The 18,983-nt window shown below is 39.8% G+C and overlaps 1 protein-coding gene and 1 long non-coding RNA gene across 6 annotated transcripts in view; one reads left to right on the forward strand and one right to left on the reverse strand.

Annotated features, from left to right (window-relative positions):
* Positions 1–240: 240 nt before the first annotated feature.
* On the reverse strand, positions 241–7,051 carry LOC103347825 (uncharacterized). 2 transcript variants are annotated; one of them, XR_016230538.1, is made up of 3 exons: positions 6,953–7,051; positions 4,449–4,590; positions 241–365 (listed from the first exon to the last, which is right to left on the reverse strand). It is a non-coding gene; the product is annotated as an uncharacterized LOC103347825 (long non-coding RNA). The 2 variants fall into 2 exon arrangements; XR_516322.5 differs by having other exon boundaries at positions 241–368.
* A 25-nt stretch (positions 7,052–7,076) lies between these two features.
* LDAH (lipid droplet associated hydrolase) overlaps positions 7,077–18,983 on the forward strand; it is a 148,326-nt gene continuing 136,419 nt past the window's right edge. For all 4 annotated transcript variants that reach the window (XR_016230537.1, XM_002710058.6, XM_089327789.1 and 1 more), the window contains exon 1: positions 7,077–7,127. The gene's annotated coding sequence lies outside the window, so the exon portion shown is untranslated. The remainder of the gene's footprint in view (positions 7,128–18,983) is intronic.

Here is an 18,983-nt window from a genome sequence, read left to right on the forward strand (position 1 = left end):
CATCCCAAACTCTGTCCTCAAGTTTCTCTGCTTCTAAATACACGTAAAACATTAAACACAAAATTGGCACATAATAAATATTATTTGACCAAAACAAAACCCTCTCTCTTTTTCTGATCATTTACATAGTCATTAGCATCCTATAATTAGCCTATTTGATATAAGTCTCAATTTACATCCCGGAATTCCCTTTCCACAATTTTTTTCTTGCCACTCAACCATGAAATTAAATAATCAGCAAACCTTTCATTGCATCTTTATTGGGCTACTGCTAGACCAACGGAGTGCACACTCAGCCCCTCAAGGGTGTTACAATGAGTCCTCAGTTACCCTGGGAGCAGGTCAGGATGTATCATTCGGAGACTCTGCTGGAAAAAAGAAAGCACAAGTGAAACTGCTTTAATCATAGGGCTTTGTTGGCTCATGCAACTGGCAAGTCCAGAGAAGGGCGGACTTCACATATGGTGCATCAGGACCAGGACCTTGCCTCCATTTCTCTTGTGAGTCCCTTCCTGCCTTGTTCTCCTTATTTTGACCTTTCATCACAGAGGCAAAATGCTGCAGCTCCAAGTATCCTACTCAGATAACACATAATGTGCAAGAACAGAGAACACAACTCCCCCAGCATTTCAAGCGTCACACTGACAGAACAGGCTTAGCTCATAGATCAAGCCTGTAATCAGTGAATGAGGCAGGGTGGGAGTGGCAGTGATGATTAAGTCAATCAGAGCCCATATAGGTGCCTCCCCTTCATACTGAGATTCTTTATTTATTTACTTTTTTTTTTTTTTTGACAGGCAGAGTTAGACAGTGAAAGAGAGAGAGACAGAGAGAAAGGTCTTCCATATGACTTGGAGGACCAAGTTTCAACATGAGTTTTGGAGGGGAGAAGCACCCAGAACATAGCTGTCACTGAAGGCAGGGGATGGTATGTCAGTTGTGAGATTATGTTATAAAAGACTGAAGCTTGTGGCTACCTTTCTCTCTTTCTTTCTCTCTCTCTCTCCCTCTCTCTCTCTCCTTCTCTCCCATTCTCTGTAACACTGCCTTTCAAATAAATAAATCTTTGACAAAAAGTCTTGCTCTCACAGACATACAATAAACAAACTAAATAGATTAATACATAATGACAATACAAAGGCAACTAAAAGGCCTGCTTAGTGGAAGAGAGTAGGCAAATGTCTTAGAACAGACAGGCTTTAGGAAGTATAAATCTAATCATGCCTGGAAGACATTTTTAATGATAGATCAAGACTTAGGAGTCAGGCCTGGGCACTGAGCCATTTCCTTGAGCAGCCTCACCTTAGCTTCTGCTTCCCCATTGGACTATCTCACACCTCCATGCTTCTGGAGTACTTTGTGAGGCCTTTGATTGCCCCTCTTCCTTACAGAATAAATTCTATCTCCAGCTTGCCATCAGAAGTCCAACATCATCTCTCTCTGATCCACATATCTAGGTTTATTGCCTTCTCTGCCTTTCTCCATCCCAGAATGTTGGTCTCTAGTAGCAGTGATCAATTAATTTCTTTAAAAAGATAGACCCCAATAGTCAACAGATGGGGCTAAGCCAGGTCAAATCCAGGAGCCCAGAATTCCATCAAGGCTTCCTGTTGTATGTCAGGAATCCAAATTTTTAGCCTATCATCCAATGCCTTTCCAGGCATATTACCAGGAAGTTGAATCAGAAGCGTAGAGTATCTGGGATTTGAACTGGCATATCAACGTGGCATGTGGTATTGCAAGCAGTAGCTTAATCTGCTATACCACAACACCCTCACAGAACAAGAGTTTTCCTGTTTGGACTGCCTTTGTGTCCCTAGCTGCAAAGAGGGGACTGTTAATGTCAGTCAATTAAAAAAAAAAAGAGTGAATAGAGAGTAAAATTATTTATGGAGGCCGGCGCCGCAGCTAACGAGGCTAATCCTCCACCTGCGGCACCAGCACACCAGGTTCTAGTCCCAGTTGGGGTGCCGGATTCTGTCCCAGTTGCCCCTCTTCCACAGCTCTCTGCTGTGGCCCGGGAGTACAGTGGAGGATGGCCCAAGTGCTTTGGTCCTGCACCGGCATGGGAGACAGGGAGAAGCACCTGGCTCCTGGCTTCCGATCGGAGCAGTGCACCGGCCACAGCGCATCAGCCATAGCGGCCATTGCGGGGTGAACCAACAGAAAAAGGAAGACTTTTCTCTGTCTCTCTCTCTCTCTCTCATTGTCCACTCTGTCAAAAAATAAATAAATAAATATTCATGAAAAGTGTGAAATTGTTTCACTTACTGTTTTTTAAATCAATCTACAGTGGTCTAATTTTTATGGCCCTCTATACTTGTAGAAGATAGCTTTGTAGAAACTATCATCCACTATGATCTCCTTACCCATAGTGCAGATGACCAATATGACACTAGCATTGTCACTGGTGATTTGACAGTTGCTGGACAACTGACCCACCCACCCTGAGCCAATCAGAAACTCTCTCCTGAGAGTTTGGAATGAAAATCAAAAGACCACGTGTGACTCTGTGTGGCTGTCCAAATGCATCAACCTGGACAGACTTTGTAGCACTGCAGTAACAGATAACACCAGGAATCTGAGGAGTTTTTAACAAGGTTTACTTCTTTTTCACAGTAAGTAGTCATCACCAGATGGTGAGCAGAGGCTACACAGCAACAGCTGCTCAAGGACACAGAGCTGCAGTAGACACCACCCTGAATGTTGTCATCACCATAACAAAGGAACAACTAGTCAGCTGCTAAGCCTAGAACTGATACACCATTTCTTCTCGAAACTTATTTCTCTCACCACTTCAGCCTTTCACCAGTCCTACTATGTGTCTAAGAAGATAACAACAGACACTATTTGAACAAAACTATCGATTTTTAAGTTTACGAGATAAATGTCAGAAGCCATAAGCAGTCACATTCTGTGGCCTTTAATCAAAGAAGGATAAAACAGATGCTCAGACAGAATTAAAGGCAACAGATGGAAACAGAATCCTGACTCAGTTTCCAACTGTTTTTCAGATCTCGTGTCTTCTTTTTGTTACGGTCTAGATGCATTCCTGCTCTTGGAGTGGAAATCATTAGTTCTGTGTGGGCTACATTACCTTCTGGTGCCTCTTTGACTTTCAAGTGGAATTGCTGAGTAGGCTATATAGTCTACAAGCCTGGAACTCATGGGAGAGTTCTGGGATGGGTGTGCAGTTTGGAGAGCTGTCTGTCCATAATTAGTACTTAAAGCTACAGGACTGGATGTGGTTACCAAGGGGGAAAGTTTGGATAGAAAAGAAGGTCAAGGACAGTGATGAGACAGAAGATGAGAAGGAAGGCTGAATTATGTTTTACTAATTGGCTAACTCCCTTGCCTTTTAGGATTTAGTTCAGATGTTTTCCTTATAACTCAATCTAATTTAGTCACTTTTATACTGACATTTAATGTTATTCCTTATTTCCTTCTTACTTATTCATTGTCTGCCAGCCTTCCAAAACAACAACGACAACGACAAGCAAAGAGCTTTACTGGGTCCCTGACACCCATAGCACAGCAATATCCAGCACACAGTAAGCACTCATATATTTCTGGAAGAATGAAAATAAATAAATGTGGTGGTGCAGATCCATTTCACAAGGTATATTTTTGTGCAATATGTGTTGGATGCTACATGAAAGCCATGTCAATTAATTACACATATTCTTAGACACAAATTACCATATACCATAAGTCAAGTCTATCAACCTCCTCTCATATTTTCCCTATACTATTAGATAGGGTAGAGCTACTCAGTGCTCACAGTACTCATACTGTGGTCCAAGGCCCAGCTACAGCAGAATAATCTGCAAATGCAAGCGCAAATCCTCAGCTTCACCTAGGACCTACACACTAAATCAGAATCTGTGTCTTAAGAAGCTCTCTAGGTGATGCCTATGCACACTAAAGTTTGAGAAGCATTGATAGTGGTGATGCTCCTGACCTTCAAATAAACACATGCACAAGAATTTAACAGTTTCCAAGGATTGTACTGAGCACAATTTGCAAGGCAATCGTATCTCAACAGTAACTGGAAACTACTGTAGAAAACAAGATACTTGGCCGGCGCTGCGGCTCAATAGGTTAATCCTCCAACTAGTGGCGCCGGCACACCGGGTTCTAGTCCCGGTCGGGGTGCCAGATTCTGTTCCAGTTGTCCCTCTTCCAGGCCAGCTCTCTGCTGTGGCCCGGGAGTGCAGTGGAGGATGGCCCAAGTGCTTGGGCCCTGCACCCCATGGGAGACCAGGATAAACACCTGGTTCCTGCCTTTGGATCAGCGTGGTGTGCCAGCCGCAGAGCGCCAGTCGTGGCAGCCATTGGAGGGTGAACCAATGGCAAAAGGAAGACCTTTCTCTCTCTCTCTCTCTCACTGTCCACTCTGCTTGTAAAAAAAGAAAAGAAAAGAAAACAAAAGAAAAGAAGATACTCACATAAAAGCTCCACAATACCAGTTTACCTAGAACATGTGTTGAGTGGGTTCTGCAGGCTCCAAGGGTCATTCCATTTCTGTAGTCAAGTGGTTATTTAAACAATTTACAGCGTGCTTATCACATCTCAGGCCCTATTTTAGACCTAGGAAATACAAAATAAATAAGTGATATTTGTCAAGTAGGGTCTCATGGTCTGGTGCTAGACACCAGACAAATAAGTATCCTAACAGAAGAATACACATAGTGATACAAGAGTATGAAACAGGAGACCTCACCTCACCGGGGATAGCAGTGAAAGCCATTCACAAGTGAATCTCACGTCATGTGTTGGAGTTAGAGGAGGGAGGGGGTAGCGTGAAGGGAAAGGAGAACAGCATGCAGGTAAAGGGAGCAGTGAGCAAGAGTATAAACCACTGGAGAGAGTCCAGACATTCCATAAACCACAGGAAAGGGAGAGACGTGGAAACCAATGAGGAGGTGCTGCAAGTAGTGCAGGTGGGAAACAGTAAGTCCTCAGACCTTCACAAGTGTCATGGGAACTCATCCAAATGTAATGTAGCATAAAAGGATACTTCAAAGAGTTTGCAAAATGTGAAATCAAAAGACAGGTTTATTTTGGTGCAAAAAATTAAATACATGTATAGAATTTTCACATTATGCATTTTCATGAAATTTTTAAAGGCCCTTTATGTGTTTCAAATTTTTTTGCACCAGAATAAACTTAGCTTTTAATTCCACTTTCCATGAACTTTTTGAAGTACCCTTGTATACAAAGCATAGTAGATGTGACCTTGTACAAATTAGGGCCGTGACTCCTATTCCAGTTTATTGCTAATGTGCAGACTGGGAGCTAGCAGGTGAAAGCTCAAGTAATTGGATCTCTGCCATCCACATGGGACACAAAGATTGAATTCCAGCTTCCTGGCTTTGACCTGACCGATCCATGACTGTTGTGGGTATATGGAGAGTCAACCAGCAGATGGGAGATCTCTCTTTCAAATAATTAAAAGAATAAGAGCCAGTGCCATGGCTCAGTAGGCTAATCCTCCACCTGCGGCGCTGGCACACTGGGTTCTAGTCCCAGTTGGGCACCGGATTCTGTCCCGGTTGCCCCACTTCCAGTCCAGCTCTCTGCTGTGGCCCGGGAGTGCAGTGGAGGATGGCCCAAGTACTTGGGCCCTGCACCCCCATGGGATACCAGGATAAGCACCTGGTTTCTGGCTTCGGGTCAGCGCGGTGCACTGGCCACAGCAGCCATTGGAGGATGAACCAATGGCAAAGGAAGACCTTTCTCTCTGTCTCACTGTCCACTCTGCCTGTCAAAAAAAAAAAAAAAAAAAAAGAGTGAATTTCTTTCTGTGCCTCATTTTATACTATGGAGAAAAAAAATGGCAGTAATAATACTGAGTGTCCATAAAGTCTGGAAAGATAGATTTTGATTTGTAAAGATTGGAACTTCTTGGGGCCAGCACTGTGGCGCAGCAGGTTAATGCCCTGGCCTGAGGCACCAGCATCCCACATGGGCACCAGTTCTAGACCCAGCTGCTCCACTTCCAATCCAGCTCTCTGCTATGGCCTGGGAAAGCAGTACAAGATGGACCAAGTCCTTGGGCCCCTGAACCCACGTGGGAGACCCAGAAGAAGCTCCTGGCTCCTGGCTTCGGGTCAGCCCAGTTTTGGCCTTTGCTCCATTTGGGGAGTGAACTGGTGGATGGAAGACTTCCTCTCTCTCTCTTTGCCTCTGACTGTAACTCTTTCAAGTAAAATAAACAAATTTTTAAAAAAATAAATAAAAAATATAAAGAGGTACCAGTCTACTTCTAACAAATGGTTGAATGGTTGTGCTAATCAGTGAGATGTTGAATTCAAAAGAAGCAGTTATTTTTCTAGATGTGAGAATTATGATTTGCTAGCTTATCTACTTCTCCTGGCCTTTCACATTTTCACATTACTAGCATATCAGGTAATACATACAATAGTGTATCTAGTATTATACATGTAACTAGCATATTTAGACAAACAGGGGACCTCAGAAAGATCATGGGAAAACGGAATTTAAAAGGGTAGTTAATTTTGGTGCAAAAGAGAAAACTGAAATCCATGTACAATTTTTTCACAAGCCGCATTTTCCATTAACTTTGCAAAGACCATCACAAACTGGTCACTATGTACCATGTTCTCACACAACTGTTCACCACACGGACAGACTTTGTCTTCACACTGTTGGAGTGCAGGAAGTTCCAAACACCTGTGGAACAGGCATATTTAGCATTTCCCTGAAATGCAGAGTACCAGAGGCTGGCATTCTAATGCTAATGAACAATGCCAGCTGAGAATCCACTTAGCTGTGTATTTCTCGAGAGGAAGAGTTGCAAGCAGCCATTGAGAAAGGGGAAATGAGCAGAGAACTGGAGAATAAAGAACGGAAGGCAGGGACTATATCAAAGATGACAGACAACAAGAAATAGATAAAAATGAAAGAAAAGGGGAGAGATCACTACAACCCTGGTCCGAAGTCCGAAACTCCCGTTTACCCGCGCGCTGAGCGCCCTGAAGTCGTGTGCTTCCGGGAACAGTGCGCGGCGCGGCGATGTGACGTCACGGGGAGGCGGGATTTCCGGTCCCTGCAGCGCCTTCCCAGGACCGTCGGGGAGAGCCGGCCGCCTCTTAGGCGGACAGGTGAGGTACCCTTTCCTGCACTCGGGTAACTTTGCAGAGGAAGGGGATCCGACGCGTGGAAGCACTTTCCTCTCTGTGGCTCCTCGCAGATCCCTAGCTGCCTTTGTACAGGCAACCCGTGGTGGCGGAAATAACGGTGCTGCGATAGTTTAGGGGTTCAGAACCACTTGTTCCGGGCGTCCCTGGTGCTGCTTCCCCCGCAGTCTCGCCCCAGAGCCGGAGAACACAGCATTTACTGGTGGGCTAAGTGCGCCCACCGGTGCGTGCGAATGTCCCTTTGGGAAACCGACCGGGAAGAAGTGGCCAGGATGGGGCCAAGTGTGGGCCGGGAACGGAGCAGGCACCTGGTGCCTACACTGCTCTGCACCAAATCCCCACCCTTGGGTTACTGGGGTTGTCCTTCCTTCATCGGGTCGGGGTGCAGATTGGACGGTTTATTCCTTGACTCGTTACGGAATTCCCGCGAAGGTGGTTCCTGGACACCTGCTTTGTGGCCTGTGGGTCACCATCTAAACACACAGCCCTTAGCCATTTTAGCTCTAAGAGCAAATTCCTGTGGAGACAGAGACAGACAGAACAAAAGAAAGCCCACAAAATTTAGAAACGTCTCCAGCATCTTTACTCTGAGAAGCTTCGTTTTTACTTCGTTTTAAAACTATAAATGGCATCTCACTGGGGTGTTTTTGCAGGCTTTCTCTGACCCCTCTTCCCAGCACAAAGGTTTCCACGGGGTAATCAAGGCAGCATGCAGATGCTCCTTCAGATTTTTATATTTTAATGTTTCGTATTTTGATAGCTTAAGACCTTCAGAATGGATGCTTTTCTTTTTGTTAGGACGTTGATACCCTTTCAGCATTTTTAATTCCAAAGTCTGCTTTAAGTATACTTCATCCAAAGGGAAACTAGTGTATTATATTTAATGAATATATTTATAAGTAGAGTAGCCTGCACATTTTTCTAAAATTCTTGGCTTTAATTGATGCTCAGAATATAAACTACTTTCTAGTATATTAGAGAAATAGTACTTGTGTGATTCCAACAGCGTTTGATGCCATAGCTGGTAACTTAGAGGCTGCAATAGAGTTAGGGAAAAAGACATTTGCCTTTTTCAAGAAAATTCAGCAAGTTTATCATATGCAGTAGTGTATGCTTTCATTTTTATATTTCCTCAGTAATATTGTTGGATTCTGTATTCTTCATATAAGCTCAGCTTTCTGACCCAATTTCACAGATTTCATTTAAGTAGCAAATATTTCAAAGTAGCAAATTAGAATATAAAAGTTGTTCCGAAAAGTCTAAAATTGCTGATCTCATGACCACTTTATCAAGCAGGAGCAAAGATGACCGCTCGAATATTGCTGAGACATGAATCACACTTCCACTTGAACTTTATCCTACAGAATTATACAGCTTGTGCTTGGTATCCATTAGCATTATATAAAGCTTCAAAGTAATATGTGTCTGGAAAAATAACGGAATAGAAGTCACAAGACTATAGAATTGGTTTTGCCACTTGAAGTCCTAAGACCTTCAGCAAAGAAAATAAAAAATCCGTGACTTCAGATTTTCTTAACTACACTACCTACTTTGCAGATCTTGTTATAAGATGAGAAAGGGTGAGAATGCACTTATCAAATGAAAAGTACTACAAAAAGGAAGATAGCTTGTTGCAAGTGCCAGATTACCATCCCAGTCAGGATATAGAAAACAGCGATTTGTCGTTTTATTCCTTCATCTTATCCTGTGGATACAAACAGTTAAAAAGATTTTTTTCCATGTGTCTATATTGAATGATGACTTTCAGCTTTATTTTTTTTTAAATTGACATGGGACTATGTGGTAAGATTTCTGATTTTTCTCTTTTTGTACCACATATACCAGTTGCAATTAAGTAAACAACTGTATAATTAAGGTTTTTGTTTTTCTGTTTTTTAGAAAACTTACTGTGAATTTATAGATTATAAGAAGTGGCAAAAACTGTAGAGCAAGCTCCTTGTGCACCCTTCAGCCAGCCTCCCCTAATGGTGACATTTTATTAACTGCAGTAGTACATGAAACTTGGAAATTGACTTGGTTACAATCCAGTTACTGAGAGTTCAGTAGTTTTATAAACACTCATTTGTGTGTGTACACAGATCTTTGCAAGTTTGCCACCTGTAATCACATAATGACCACCGTTATAGTCAAGATGGAGAATTACCCTCCTTGCTCCCTCGTGGTCTGCTTTACAGTCATAGCCATTTGCCCAACTGCAATCTCTTAATTCTTGGCAGCCCCTAATCTCTGCATTACTATACTTTTGTTACTTCAAGAAAGTTGATAAATGGAATCATACAGTATGTAAATCTTAGAGGCTGACTTTTTTTTATTCAGCATGATTCATTTGAAATCCATACAATTCATATATATATATATATATATATATATCAATTACCATTCTTTTTTATTCTGTGAGGTGGTATTCATTGGTCAAAGGATATATTTGTGTTGTGTCCAGTTTTTCAGCTGTTACCATAGAGGTGTTGTGAACTTTTGTGTGAAGGTTTTTGAGTGAACCTAAGTCTGTTTTCTGTAATAAATGCCCAAGAGTACAGCTGCAGAGTTTTGTGGTGTTTGTTTACTTAACTGATAAGACTTCTTTAGCTTATTGATGTGGTGAGGTACATTAATTGGTTTTCAAATGTTGAACGTAACCTGGAATAAACCCCACTTGATCATGGTGTTTTCAGATTGAATATCCTTTACATGAAATGCTTGGAATCATAAGTGCTTTAGATTAAATATTTTTTTGTGAATTGGGGATTTTTGCATGTACATGATGAACTATCAGGGATGGGTTCAAGACTAAATTCAGAATTCATTTATGCTTCATATATCCTTTATACACACCCTGATGGTAACTTTATAGCATATGTTCAGCACACCTGCGTGTTGATTGCAACTTGTCAGGTGAAGTCAACTATGGAATTTTCTGCTGGTGACATCATGTCAATGCTCAAAAAGTTTTAGATTTTGGGACATCTTGGATTTCAAATCTTTGGATTAGGCATGATCAACTTGTACTTCTTTTCATATATTGCTGGATTCTAGTTGCAAATATTTTGTTAAGATATTGGTATGAAAGATTTATTGTGTATTTTTGTACTGTTTTTGGTTTTGATATCAGTGTATTCTGCAGGATCTTTAGATATATCTGTTTTTTCATTCCTAATATTGATAATTTGTGTCTTCTGTCTTTTTCAGTGGTAGTTTATTGATTTTATTGATCTTTTTCAAAGAACCAGCTCTTTATTTCATTGATTTTCTTTCTTTTTAATTGATTTTTGCTCTTAAATTATTTTCTCCTTTGCTTTGCATTTATCCCTGCCTGTTTAAGGTTTTCTTTGTTCTTTTTCTACCTCTGTGATTACTGACTTGAGAACTTTGTTTCTAGTGTAAGCATTTGGTACTGTTATTTCCATTTTGACATTGCTTTGTTGTATCCCACAGATTTTGGTATCTTGTATTTTCATTTTCACTCAGTTGTGTGTATTTTCTTTTTAAGATTTATTTATTTGGCCGGTGCCGCGGCTCACTAGGCTAATCCTCCGCCTAGCGGCGCCGGCACACCAGGTTCTAGTCCCGGTCGGGGCGCCGGATTCTGTCCCGGTTGCCCCTCTTCCAGGCCAGCTCTTTGCTGTGGCCAGGGAGTGCAGTGGAGGATGGCCCAGGTGCTTGGGCCCTACACCCCGGGGGACCAGAATAAGTACCTGGCTCCTGCCACCGGATCAGCGCGGTGCGCTGGCCGCAGTGCACCGGCTACTGTGGCCATTGGAGGGTGAACCAACGGCAAAGGAAGACCTTTCTCTCTGTCTCTCTCACTGTCCACTCTGCCTGCCAAAAAAAAAAAAAAAAAAAAGATTGATTTATTTATTTGATAGCAGAGTTACAGAGAGGCAGAGAGAGAAGGAGAGAGAGAGAGAGGTCTTTCGTCCTTTGGTTCACTCCCCAAATGGTGCACTTCCCACATGGGTGCAGGGCCCAAGGACTTGGGCCATCTTCTATTGCTTTTCCAGGCTATAGCAGAGAGCTGGATCAAAAGTGGAGCAACCGGGACTCCAACTGGCACCCATATGGGATGCCGGCACTGCAAGCAGCGGCCTCACCCGCTATGCCACAGCACCGGCCCTGTCAGTTTCATATATTTTTAAAATTTCCTCTGAAACTTCCTTTTTGTCTCATGGAATATTTAGATATGTGTTCTTTGTTTCCAAGTGTGTAGAGACTTATTTTTTGTTTATCTCTTACTGATACCTAATTTTATTCCACAATGTATAGAAAATACAAGCTTATCATTATAATTATTTTAAATATGTTTGTTTTATGACTGATATGGTGTATTTTTAGAAATGTTTCATGGATACTTATAAAAAAAGGTATATTCTGCTGTCGGGTGTAGTATTCTGTACGTATTCATGACATCCTGCTGGTGGTACTGTTCTCTTCTTCCGTACTTTTTAATTGACTGCAGCAGTTTTGGTTGTTACTGTGTTGCTGAGAGTCCCAACTATAGTTACAGATATTTCTATTTCTCCTTTGAGCTCTGTTGGTTTTGGCTACCTGTATTTTCAGTCTCTGTTGTTTGGTGCATATACAGTTAGTATATGTCTTAGTGAATTAATCATTTTATTTTGTTCTTTGCTCCAAAGTCTAATTAATGATTAACACACAGGCATCCCTGCTTTAAAAACTATTAAGATGAGGGCCAGCATTGTGATATAGCAGTGAAACCTGCGACTACAATGACAGCATCCCAAATGGGCCCTGGTTCAAGACCCGGATGCTGCACTTCTGACCCAACTACTTGCTAATGTACCTGGGATAACAGCAGAAGATGGCTGGAGTCCTTGGGCCCCTGTACCACAGGGGAGGCCCGAAAGAAGCTCCAAGCTCTTAGCTTTGACCTGTCCCAGCCCCTGCCATTGTGGCCATTTAGGGTGTGAACCAGCAGGTGGAAAATCTCCCTCACTGTCTCTCCTCCTCTCTCTCTAACTCTGCTTTTCAAATAAATAAAAAATAAATCTTTAAAAGAAAAAAGAATCCAGAACAGGGGACCAGCATTAAAAGAAATATAATAACATGACAAATCTTTTCTATACCTTTATTTTCAAACCTACCAATGTCATGCTGAAGTCAATTTCTCACAGACAATATACTTATATAGTGGTTTTTTTTAATCTATTCTGCCTATCTCTGTCTTTTAACTGGTTTGTTCAGAACATATATATTTCAAGTAATTGTTGATGGGTTTAAGTCAGCCATTTTCTTTTTTGTTTTCTTTTTATTCTGTTTCTCTGTTCTTGCCTTTCTACGGGTTGATTTATCATTTTTAGTATTATATTTGACTTAAACTGTTTTTGAGTTTATTGCTTAGTATACTTTTTTTTTTAGTGGTTACCCTCTATATAAATATACATAATAATTTATCTCACAGCCTACTTATATTGACTTTTGCCACTTCAAGTGAAATGTAGAAATCTTACTTTCATTTAGGAACCTTTACCTTTTCTACTCTTTCAATATAATTGTCATATTTCTCTTATGTATGGTACTTCCCCTGTTGTCTGTGGAAGATATATTCTAGTGTTCCCTGTGGGTGTCTAAAATGACCAGTAGTACCAAACACTGTATATATTGTTGTTTCCAATATGTACACACCTATGATTGAGAAAATAGGGGTTACTTGAATACAAGCACTTGGACACTCAGTCTGCTAACCTAGATAGTGATCAGATGACTAATGTGTGGGTAGCATCTATGGTATGAATGTACAATAGAAAAAATGGTTTCTTTATTAAATGTTATTAGCACAAGTAGTTCTCCATCTGAGAGAAAATCAAATTAAATCCTTATATATTAAAAGTTTAAATATAAAAATTGAAGATCTAGGAAGCTATACATATAATATAGAAACCCTTAAAAGGGTTGATATCTGTAGCATACAACATTTTTTTTTTAAGATTTATTTCTTTATTTGAGTGGTAGAATTACAGAGAAAGAGAGAGAGAGAGAGAGAGAGAGAGAGAGATCTTCCGTCTGCTGATTCACTCCCCAAATAGCCACAACTGCCAGGGCTGGGCCAAGCTGAAACCATGAGCCAGGAGCCAGGAACCTCTTGATCTTCCATGTGGGTGCAGGAGCCCAAGTCTGGGCCGTCCTCTGCTGCTTTCCCAGGCACATTAGCAAGGAGATGGATCAGAAGCAGAGCAGCCAGGTCTCGAACTGGCTCCTGTGTGGGATTCCAGCACTACAGGCGGTAGCTTTACCCCTCTTCGCCACAATGCCAGTCCCTAAAATTTTCTGACAAATTAGAAAAAGCTAAGTAACTTACTTGGAACCTAGACAGACAATATGAATAGACAATTCAAAGAAAAGAAAGTTCAAAAGGTTAACAAAGTGAAAAGATGTCCAAACATAATAGTAGTTAAAGACATGTAAATTAAAGAGTGAAGTATTTTGTACCCAAAGACTACAAGTGGCAACATGATTGTAAAGGGAAAGATATCTTCCTGATTCTCTAAAAGAAATGTGATTCTTAGGTTCCTTTTTTTTTTTTTTTTTTTTTTTTTTTTTTTTTTTAAAGAAAAGAATCTGGCAGCACTTAACTAAAATTCGACACAGTAATTCCGTACTTGGGAATCTGGTGTATGAAAACAATGCATACGGATATGGCAGTCTGTAAGAACATGGAGCTTTAAGGGGACTTACTGAAGCATTGTTCTAACCTGAGAACCAGCTGAGTGCCTGTCAGCAGGAAGATGGTCATGAGTTATGATGTATCCATATTCTGGAATCATTGATAATAAATTGGACCACTTGTTTTGATGGGATTTCCAAGTGTATGAAACAAAGTGCATGGACATGTATGTAGCATGTTCCTGTTTATCCAACAGTGATAATTATTTATGTAATAATGTGTATAAATGCTTATATATACATGTGTGATTATAGAAAATGATGGAATATTCATTTATTATTATATAGATAGCCCTGCTTGATTATTTTTGTTTTATCTTTCATAATTTCTTATTAAAATGAAATACTGTATTTTTCCTTTTTAAAAATGGTTTAATTTTATTCAGTTTTAGTAACCTTTTTAATTTTATTTTAATTGTACTTGTTTATAGAGAACTGTGACATAAATACCATGTGTAATGATCAAATCAGGGTAATTAGCATCTCTGTCTCCTTAAACAGTTATCATTTCTTTGTGTTGGTGACTTTAGAACTCCACTCTTGTAGTTCTTTATAAAATGTGTCATGAGCCATAGTTACTACTACACAGAAGTCTTTATAATGAGTGAATAGCATGGGTTTGGCAGTAATGTTGATGGAGAGGTAGAGTGGAGGCATGGTGCAGCAGATTTAAAAAGACCGCTAAAAGACAAGTTCTATGTCAGCTGAGATGATTATATAATTTTACTCCTTTATTCTGCTAATGTGATAATGACATTTTTGAATACTTAAACAATCTTTCATTTCTAACATTTATACAATTTGGTTGTCATCTGTTACCGCTTGGTATAAGGGTATTTCAAAAAGCTTGTAGAAAATACAATTGAAAGATAAGTTTATTTGTTGCTTAAGAAAAAAAAGAGTTATGTATTTGTTTAAGAGGTAGAGTTACAAAGAGAGGGAGAGACAGAGAGAAATGTCTCCCATCCACTGGTTCACTCCCTAAATGGCCAGAGCTGAGCCAATCTGAAGCTGGGAACCAGTAGTTTCTTCTGGGTCTCCCACATGAGTGCAGGGCCCCAAGGACTTGGGCCATCTTCCAGTGCTTTCCCAGGCCATAGCAGAGAGCTGGATTGAAGAGGAGCTGCCAGGAAATGAACCGACGCCTATGTGGGATGCTGACATTCCGGCGGAGGCTTAGCTTGCTATGCCACAGCACTGGCCCCACTAAAAAAGTTTTTAAACGCTTGCATTCAAGGGATATTCAGAAAGTTTGTGAAAATGTATATTTTGAAAAAACTAGGTGGATTTCAAAATGTTTTGTGCCAAAAAAGAAACCTTTTAGTTCCTCTTTTTTTCATAAACTTTTTGCAGTGCCTTTATGTATCACCAAATTTAGTCTGCTAGTATTTAGAATAGAGTTTTTGCATGTAATTTCATGAAAAAGATTGGCCCATAATTTTTCTTTATTGTAATATCTTTGTGAGATAGTGATAGTGAGGTTTGCAGGATTCATAAATTGAGTTGAGATAGTGGTCCCTCAGTTTCTATTCTCTGGATGCTATCCAAGATTGGTATTAAATGAAAAAAAAATTTTTAATTTTTATTTAATAAATATAAATTTCCAAAGTACAGCTTATGGATTACAGTGGCTTCCCCCCCCCCCCATAACTTCCCTCCTACCCGCAACCCTCCCATCTCCTGCTCCCTCTAAATTTTAAGGGGTGGACATTTGGCCTACCAGTTAAGACTCCAGTTAAGATGCCCATATAGGGGTACCTGGGTTCAATACCTGCTTTGGCTCCTGACTCTAGATTCCTGCTATTGCAGACACTTTGAGAAATTAAACTCAAGTGATTGGGTTCCTTACATCCTTGTGAAGGACCTGGATTGGGTTCCTGGCTTCATCTTCATGGGCATTTGGAGAGTAAACCAGAGAGACAGAGAAGACTCTCATTCAAATAAATTTTTTGAAAAGAATTGGTATTATTTCTTTCTTAAGTGCCGACACTTTCTTCTGGACCAAAAAAAAAAACACGATGAATTCAGTGTCATTAAAAACATACATAAAGATAGAGAACTATTAAGATTCTACTAGTCTTTTTGTATTAGGATTTTTTGTGTGTTTTGTCAGAGAGAATTTTCCCAAATTAATTGGCATAAAGTTCTTTATAGCATTCTTTCATTATCTTTTGATAGATGAATAATATGAAATAATACACTTTTTTCACTTCAGATAATTCTTATTTGTGTCTTTTCATGATGAGTCTTCTTAGGAATTTACTTATTTATAGGTCTTTTCAAAGAGCCAGCTTTTGGCTTTGTTAATCCTCTTTAATAAAATTTTTTCTCCCTATCCTATTAATTTCTACTCTATTATCATCACTTGTCTATTTTTTTTGTTTGGATTCATCTGTTTTTTCCATTTGTTTCTGCCAGATGGTTAGATCCTTGAATTCCAGCCCTTTTTTTTTTAACTGCATTTCACGACTTTCAGTTTTCCTGCATTCATGCCTTTATCAACATCCTATACATCTCAATATGTCATACTTTTTGGTCTCTGTTGCTTTTCTGCTTTCTTCTCATATTAATTTTATTTTCTATTTCCTTTTTTATAAACTTGTTACATTCTTGTCTAATTCTTTTAATGGTTACAAATTTTTGAAGACTTAAAAATTATTTTCTCTATCTTTCCTAATTGTTTTTAATGAAAGATTATTTGGAAACAAACTAGTGTATCATTGTTCCATCAAATTCAAACTCAATTTTAATGTATGTTTTAAACTTAAAAAAATAAAGCCTTCTAAGTTAAAATACTATCAGATTCATCTCATGTACCAAACAAAACCAACATGCTAATGTTTACTGCTAGATCAATAAAAAAAAAAAAAAACGCTTGAAATAAAGCTTCTGTTTGACATTTTTGTGTCTATTTATTCTTCAATTTTGTTTTGTTATCAATTACCAATTTCGTATCTCTGCCCTGGACCCTTAAGATTTAAATCTGCACCTGTCCAGCCACCAAATATTTAATACTAGTATTCAGGAATGGCACTAATTAATTACCATCTGAGGCTCAGACATATGCAAAGTTTATGCTGTGCTCTATATCACTGTAGGACAATAATACAGTCCACAAAGTTGTCCACAATTGATAATATTGTGTAAAGATTTTTTTTTTTGGTCATTTCAGGCAGCTATGGAAGCTTTATATCTACCTTACGTAAGTGATAAATAATGCAAAATGTTATTAGATATGCTTTAGCTTTGAAAGAATACTCATGCTACCTTTTTCAGGCTTACTATAGGTCCGTTGAAGATTGGCAATCACAACACAAACTTCTAAAAATTTTTTATAAAGGCCAGCATTGTGCATAGCAGGTAAAGCTGCTGCCTGTGACACTGGCATCCATACAGGCATGCTTTGGGTCCAGGCTACTCCACTTCCAATCCAGCTCCCCTGCTGACGGCCTAGGAAAGGTAGAAGAAGATTGCGCAGTGTTTGGGCCCCTGCCACCCACGTGGGAGACCCAGAATGAAGCTCCTGGGTCCCTGCTTTGGCCGGGCTCAGCCCTGGCCATTGCAGTTGTCTGCAGAGTCTTTTCCCTCGTCTTTTCCACTCTCTCTCTCTGTAACGCCTTCAAATATATAAATCTTGCTTTAAAAAAATTCAGTTTTTATCATCTGCTGTTCTTCCATAGAAAAAGGAGAATTCTTACTTAGTAGCCAAGTAAAATGTAGACATTATTTGAATGCTGAAGCTAAGAAGGTGTATTTTTTTTTTTTTTTTTTTTTTGACAGGTAGAGTTAGTGAGAGAGAGAGAGAGACAGAAAGGTCTTCCTTTTTCCGTTGGTTCATCCAAGTGGCCACTACGGCCGGCACAGCTGCGCCAATCCAAAGCCAGGAGCCAGGTGCTTCCTCCTGGTCTCCCATGCAGGTGCAGGGCCCAAGCACTTGGACAATCCTCCACTGCACTCCCAGGTCACAGTAGAAAGCTGGACTGGAAGAGGAGCAACTGGGACAGAATCTGGCGCCCCAACCGGGACTAGGGTGCCCGCACCGTAGGCAGAGGATTAGCCTAGTGAGCCGCGGCGCTGGCCAAGAAGGTGTATTTTTAACCATTTTCAAATATTTTTCTTCATTATTACAGCCTTTTGTCCTCTCTGGTCAGCCAATGAATTTGTGATATTAAATACTTACAAATATTATAGTAATTCATATTAAAGATAAGTTGAACCTCTAAAAATTATACTGATAAAATTCTTTTTTTCTGTTTTAAATCTTGTCCAGGTTTATATAAAATTTAATTGAAAAAAATCTGTTAGAAAGTAAAATTAGAAACACATTACTATAAGCAATTGATATATTTCCCATATAGGTAAATAGGATTGCCCAAGTTGTACAGATTGTATCCACACTTGTTTTTTATCCTGTGTAAGTTTGACTGCTTATCAAAATGGGTTTCATGAAAGATTGCTTATAGGCTGAGGCCAAAGGTGGAGCCGTCACCCTTGCCAATATATAATTACAACACATTGTCCCTTGTTAATCTGATACTTGTTTGCAGGACCAAGTTACTTTGGATTTGTAGGTAAGAAAGAGTTTGAATTTTTGTACCTCAAATTCTCCTGTGCTGCTTTTACGTGGTTGTGTGGGATTCAGAAATGTAAGAATGAAGTGAAATGAAGGGTGCCTCGTATGTGCTCATGTTATCTCCAGGTTTCTCAGTTGTGTTTTCAGTGTTTTATAATTGCAGTTACTCTTTTGTTTCCCAATTTTTATAGACTATGCTTGAGTTTCCTACCCACTTGAATTACTAATTTTGTTGCTAATCAAACTCCCCAGATGCCTTCTCCTTGAAGTTAAGTATTTACTCATTGACTTTATGGTTAATAACTTCAAATTCTCTTCTGCTGAAAGTAGTGAGTGCAGCCAGTGTCTTCAGAGTCAGTGCTCTGATTTAGTGTTGTGTATAACAGCTCCATCTAATGCTGTTTCTAACACATTATAAATGTCAGAAGGCCTTTATAAATATACTGAATTTTGTGATGATTTTGGATACTGGGCTACAGTGACATTTATTGGTAAACTAAAATCATTGGATGAAAATGTATGGTGATACTTTAATTAGGTGGTCAATG

The sequence above is a fragment of the Oryctolagus cuniculus genome, chromosome 2 (assembly GCF_051225735.1).
Source record: "Oryctolagus cuniculus isolate XC-2025 breed Fujian yellow rabbit chromosome 2, ASM5122573v1, whole genome shotgun sequence".
NCBI lineage: Eukaryota > Metazoa > Chordata > Mammalia > Lagomorpha > Leporidae > Oryctolagus > Oryctolagus cuniculus.